The sequence below is a fragment of the Callorhinus ursinus genome, unplaced genomic scaffold (genome assembly GCF_003265705.2).
Source record: "Callorhinus ursinus isolate GAN/ISIS: 27379988/994484 unplaced genomic scaffold, GSC_fseal_2.0 scaffold38, whole genome shotgun sequence".
In the NCBI taxonomy this organism is placed as follows: domain Eukaryota; kingdom Metazoa; phylum Chordata; class Mammalia; order Carnivora; family Otariidae; genus Callorhinus; species Callorhinus ursinus.
The window spans coordinates 11,622,056-11,628,994 of record NW_027397100.1 but is presented as its reverse complement, the minus strand read 5'-3'; the positions used below and the strand labels follow the sequence as shown (position 1 = coordinate 11,628,994).

General features: G+C 37.1%; 1 pseudogene; it reads right to left on the bottom strand.

Moving 5' to 3' along the window:
* Positions 1–5,317: 5,317 nt before the first annotated feature.
* LOC112827886 (protein cornichon homolog 1-like) lies at positions 5,318–6,939 on the bottom strand (annotated as a pseudogene).

The following is a 6,939-nucleotide window of genomic DNA, read 5'->3' as shown; positions in this document are numbered from 1 at the left end:
TCTCTATAGTGTTATTTGTTGAAAAGGAGTTCCTAATTTTTTTTAAAGATTTTATTTATTTATTTGAGAGAGAGAAGAATGAGCGGTGGGGAGGGGCAAACGGGGGGAGAGAGAGAGAGATAGAGAGAGAGAGAAGCAGGCTCCCCACTGAGCAGGGAGCCCGATGCTGGGCTGGATCCCAGGACCCGGAGATCATGACCTGAGCCGAAGGCAGATGCTTAATGGACTGAGCCACCCAGGCACCCCAGGATATCCTAATTTAATGAGGTCCAATTATTCAAGCTTTTCTTTTATAGTTAACATGTTTTTTTTTTTAAATTCTGTTTAGGACATTTTTTCTTACCTAAATTCATGAAGATATTCTCTTACGACTTCTAGAGCAGTGCTGTCCCATAGAACATTCTGCAACGATGAAACTGTTCTGTAGCTGTGCTATCCAGTATGGTAGCTACTAGCCACATATGGCTCTTGAGCACTTGAAATGTGGCTAGTATGTCTGATGCACTGAATTTTAAATTTTATTCACTTTTAATTAAATTAATTAATTGTGGTTAATGGTGATATAGTCTGACAGTGCTGTCCACCTGGAATTAATTTTGGGGTATGGCATGATGTGAAATTTCCTTTTTTTTTCCTTTATAGATATCCAATTCACCCAGCATCATGTACTGAAAAGACTGTTAATTCCTTACGTTTGTAATTAACCATTTGTTTATATGTGGATCTGGTTCTGGAATATCCATTCTTTTCTATTTGTCTTTTAGTCTGTCTTTGTGCCAATTCCATACTGTTACAATTATTATACATGATAGAATAACTTCTTTTCTGGTGTTCCCCAAAATTGTATTGACTATTCTTAAACTTCTGCATTTCCACATAAATTTTAGAATAACTTTTCAAATTCCACCAGAAAAAAAAAAGCCCTCCTGGGATTTTTATTGGGATTGTATCAAATCTATGCATCAACATGGGAATCTTTACAATATTAAAATTTCCTATCCATGAATATGGTATAGCCCTCCACTCACTGACATCTTTTTAACATTTTTTTTTATAATGTTTCATAGTTTTCTGTGTAGAGGTCTGGCATATCATTCATTGGATTGATTCCTTATTATTTTATATTTGCTATAGTTATGTGATTGGCATGTTTTAATGTCCAGTTTTTTTATTTTTATTTTTATTAAGTTTTTAATTTTAATTCCAGTATAGCTAACATAAGTGTTATATTTGTTTAGGTGTACCTGTAGTGATTCAACAATTCTGTATATGGTGCAGTGTCCATCATAATAAGTATACTCTTTAGTCCCCATCACCTATTTCACCCATCCTCCCCAATCCCACCTCCCTTCTGGTAACCATCAGTTTGTTCTCTATAGTTAAGAGTCTGTTTCTTGGTTTCTCTCTCTCTTTAACTTTTCTTCTTTGCTCATTTGTTTTGTAAATTCCACATATGAGTGAAGTCATATGGTATTTCTCTTTATCTCACTGACTTTTTTGCTTAGCATTATATTCTACCTCCATCCAAGTTGTTGCAAATGGCAAGATTTTATTATTTTTTATGGCTGAATTATATTCCTGTGTGTGTGTGTGTGTGTCTGTGTGTGTCTATCACATCTTCTTTATCCATTCTTCTATTGATGGACACTTAGACTTCTTCCATAATTTGGCTATTGTAAATAACGCTGCAATAAACATAGGGGTTCGTGTATCCCACTGAATTTTAGTGCTTTTGTATTTCTTGGGTAAATACCCAATAGTGTGATTACTGGATCATAGGATAATTTTATTTTTAACTTTTTGAAGAACCTCTATACTGTTTTCTAGAGTGGCTACTGCAGTTTGTATTCCCAGTAACAGTGCATGAGAGTTTTCCTTATTCTCCACATCCTCTCCAACACGTGCTCTTTCTTGTGTTTTTTTTTTTTTTATTTTAGCCATTCTGAGAGGTAGAGGTAATATCTCATTATAGTTTTTTTCACCTTATTGTAATTTTGATTTGCATTTCCTTGATGATGAGTGATGTTGAGCATCTTTTCATGTGTCTTTTGGCCATCTGTATGTCTTCCTTAGAGAAATGTCTGTTTATGTCTTCTGCCTATTTGTTAATTGGATTATTTGTGTTTTGTGTTTTGAGTTTTATAAGTTATATACTTTGGATACTAACCCTTTATCAGATATTTCATTTGCAAATATCTCCCATTCTGTAGGTTGCCTTTTGGTCTTGTTGATTGTTTCCTTCACTGTGCAGAAACTTTTTATTTTGATGTAATCCCAACTTTATTTTTCCTTTTGTTTCCCTTGCCTCAGGAGACATAGTTAGAAAATGTTGCTATGGCCAGTGCTGGAGAAATTACTCCCTGTGCTTTCTTCTAAGATTTTTATGGTTTCCAGTCTCAAATTTAGGTCCTTAATCCATTTTGAGTTTATTTTTGTGTGTGATGTAAGAAAGTGGTACAGTTTCAGGGCACCTGGGTGGCTCAGTTGGTCAAGCTTCTGCTTTCGGCTCAGGTCATAATCTCAGGGTCCTGGGACTGAGCCCCACATCAGACTCCCTGCTCAGCGGGGAATATGCTTCTCCTTCTCTCTCTGCCCCCCACCCCAGTTGTACTTGTGCTCTCTCTCTCAAATAAATAAAATCTTTTTTTTTTAAGTGGTACAATTTCATTCTTTTGCATGTAGGTGTCCAATTTTCCCAATACCATTTATTGAAGACGCTGTCTTTTTCCCATTGCACATTGTTGCCTTCTTTGTCAAAGATTAATTGGCCACACCATCACACGTTTATTTCTGGGGTCTCTATTCTGTTCCATCGACTTGTGTGTCTGTTTTTGTGCCAATACCATACCGTTTTGGTTAGTACAGCTTTGTAGTATAACTTGAAACCTGAAATCATGATACTTCCAGTTTTGTTTTTCTTTTTCAAGATTGCTTTGGCTATTTGGGGTCTTTTGTGTTTCCATACAAATTTTGGGATTCTTTGTTCTAGTTCTGTGAAAAATGCTGCTGGTATTTTGACAGGGATTGCATTAAGTCTGTAGTTTGCTTTGGGTAGTATAGACATTTTAACAATATTTGTTAAAATCCATGAGCATGGAATGTCTTTCCATTGGTTTGTGTTGTCATCAGTTTCTTTCATCAGTATTTCTTAGTTTTCAGAGGACAGGTCTTTCACCTCCTTGGTTAAATTTATTCTTAGGTATTTCATTCTCTTTGATACAATTGTAAACGGGATTGTTTTCTTCATTTCTCTTCTGCTGCTTCATTATTAGTGTATAGAAATGCAATGGATTTCTGTAATTGATTTTGTATCCTCAACTTTACTGAATTCATTTATCAGTTCTAGTAGTTTTTGGTAGAGTCTTTAGGGTTTTCTATATAGAGTATCAAGTCATCTGCAAATAGCGAAAGTTTTACTTCTTCCTTACCAATTTGGATGCCTTTTATTCCTTTTTGTGTGTGTGATTGCTGTGGCAAGGACTTCCAGTACTGTGTTGAATAGAAGTGGTGAGGGATGCCTGGGTGGCTCGGTCAGTGAAACATCTGCCTTCAGCTCAGGTCATGATCCCAGGGTCCTGGGATCGAGCCCTGCATCAGGCTCCCTGCTCAGTGGGGAGTCTGCTTCTCCCTCTCCCTCTCCCACTCCCACTGCTCGTGCTTTCCCTCTCTCAAATAAGTAAATAAAAATCTTTGGAAAAAGAAAAAGAAGTGGTGAGCGTGGACATCCTTGTCTTGTTCCTGATCTGAGGGGAAAAGCTCTCCATTTTTCACCATTGAGAATGATGTTAGCTGTGGGTTTTTCATATATGGCCGTTATTATGTTGAGGTATGTTTCCTCTAAACCTACTTTGTTGAGGGTGTTATCATGATGGATTTTGTATTTTGTCAGATGCTTTTTCTGCATCTATTGAAATGAGCATATGGTTTTTATGCTTTCTCTTGTTGATGTGATGTATCACACTGATTGATTTGCAAATATTGAACCATGCTTGCATCCCAGGAATAAACCCCACTTGATTGTAGTGAATGATTTTTTTAATGTATTGTGGGATTCGGTTTGCTAATATTTTGTTGAGGATTTTTGCATCTGTGCTCATCAGGGATGTTGGCCTGTAGTTCTCTTTTTTTTTTTTTTTTTTGTGGTGTTTTTATCTGGTTTTGGGGTCAGGGTAATGCTGGCCTTGTCGGATGAATTTGGAAGCTTTCTTTCTTCTTCTATTTTTTGGAATAGTTTGAGAAGAATAGGTATTAACTGTTCTTAATAAAATCTTTTTTAAGATTTTATTTATTTATTTGACAGAGAGAGAGACAGCGAGAGAGAGAACAGAAGCAGGGGAAGTGGGAGAGGGAGAAGCAGGCTTCCTGCGGAGCAGGGAGCCCAATGTGGGGCTCGATCCCAGGACCCTGGGATCATAACCGGAGCTGAAGGCAGATGCTTAACAACTGAGCCACCCAGGTACCCCTAGGTATTAACTGTTCTTTAAGTGTTTGGTAGAATTCACCTGTGAAGCCATCTGGTCCTCGTCTTTTTTTGTTGTGAGTTTTTTCATTACTGATTCAACCTCATTGTTGGTAATTGGTCTGTTCAAATTTTCTATTCTTCCTGATTCAGTTTTGGGAGGTTATATGTTTCTAGGAATTTACCTATTTCTTCTAGGTTGTCCAATTTGTTGGGATATAATTTTTCATAATATTCTCTTATAATCCCTTGTATTTCTGTGGTGTCAGTTGTTACGTTTCCTTTTTCATTTCTGATTTTATTTGAGTCCTCCTTTTATTAATTTTTTAATTTTTTAATTTTTTGGATGAGTCTGGCTAGAGGCTTATCAAGTTTGTTAATCTTTTTTGTTTTTAATTTCAGAGTTTTATTGTATTGCACTAAAGGAACAGCAGGATGGTTATACAATGTTCTCTCTCATTCAGTTTTGAAAATCTAAAGTACTTGCAAATTCTTAAGAATACCTTTACCACCAGATTAGAACAGTTAACTATAATAACCAATTTCTTTATAAGTGATATCTTATATATATATATATATATATCTTATATATATCTTATATATATATAAATTAAAACACATTTAAAATAGCTTTAAATGCATTCTTCACAAGTAAATCAGCATATATATATATATTTTAAAGATTTTTATTTATTTATTCATGAGAGACAGAGAGAGAGAGAGAGAGAGAGGCAGAGGGAGAAGCAGGCTCCCAAGGAGCAGGGAGCCCGATGTGGGACTCGATCCCAGGACCCTGGGATCATGACCTGAGCCGAAGGCAGACGCTTAACTATCTAAGCCACCCAGGCGCCCTCAGCATATATTTTTATATCATGTTCACTTATGCTTAAGAATTAAAGCAAGTATATTACTCTGATGGAAATATGGGAAGTCTCTCATTCATGCAATATACAGGGATAATATTCAAGTTGGAGGGAAAAAAAATCCCACTCCTCTTATTTTGTAAATATGTCCATATATAATCACATACATGATAAATGAGGAAACCCATGAAGTTTCCCACAAGTCAGATATATATTTTCAGCTCCTCAGAAGCACCTGATATCTACAGCTAATTTATAATTAGATGGCATTTCAATAAAACCAAAAGGAGCCCTACAAGTTCCTATATATAACAAAACCTTCCAGTGGACTAAGGATAGTCAATAATTAATGCAATCATTCAAGGGATTATGGCTGTTCCTTAAGGAGTGCAAGTTCAAACCTGTCAACACCAGAGATAATCATTTTATATTAATTTATACATAATTCCATTTAAATTCTTTATCCAAGTATAACATATGAAAACAGTCTTTCCACAATCAAAAGCTGTGGAAACATTTAAAAAATAAGGAGTCATTTTTTAAAGTAAATGATCAGATTCCATAGGCTACTCTTGGAAATAGGATCTTGCTGGATAGAATCCCTTCATTTGGTGGTTTTTTACATGCACTTTGGACTAATTCTTCTGTGTGTTGTTCTAAGAGTTCACCAAAACATAGATCATGCCATATAGGTAGTAAAAAAATGCTAGAAGATAAAAAGCTAATTTGCACCAGCCTTCTTTCTGACAATACGCTAAAATGTCTGCATTCATGATGGTCGTAGGGTCATAGAGTCCTGGTCCACTCAGCACTGGTCTACTCATCTACCTCCAAATATGATATGCCAAGAGGGGCATCCTGAGACCCAGCGTAAGCCACTCTGCTGCACAAAGAAACATGACACAGAAGAAAGCATGGATGAGTTACTCTGGAAGTACAAGAGGATTCAGGGTATCACACTGGTCTATAGATGTCGACCTCTGAGAGTCGGGGACCTGGGGCGGTGAAGGAACTGAGAAAAAGAGACGACAGTATAGCAAGGCACAGGGGACCCCGAGCTAACAGCCTGAGGTGCTGAGGCTTATTTTCCATAATCTAATATACATTCTACAATGATACAGATCTATAATGATTTACAGCAGGGGCTTAGTAAGGCACATTCTTCCACGTACACAGGGTTAGTTAAGAGAAGCAGTGGGAGCGGAGAAGGAGTAAAGAAACCTGTAATGGGCTGTGATCAATTAATGGTAAACGCCATTGTACTCGGACCTTAACACAGGATAAGAGAACAAAGAAGGGAATGTACAGTGTTTACAGCTGGCTTCCTATCTAGAAAGCATCTTCTGCTGTGTACTTTAGAACAGACCACACACATCCCAAGGGCATTTCACTCTGATCCTTTCGGGTTATTTTTAACCCTGCAATCTCGAGCTTTCTCAGAGATCTCGGAGTCTGAATGAACACGCACCAGTGGTTGTTGTGGCGTTCTGTTTCCCACATATAGGATTCCTGTAATCAGTCTTCAGTTCATCAAATGCTATAATGTGCCAGATGGTGAAGAAGATGGCGGCGCAGCAGCGCCAGCATGTAGGAGAAGGGTGAGATCGTGAATGCCAT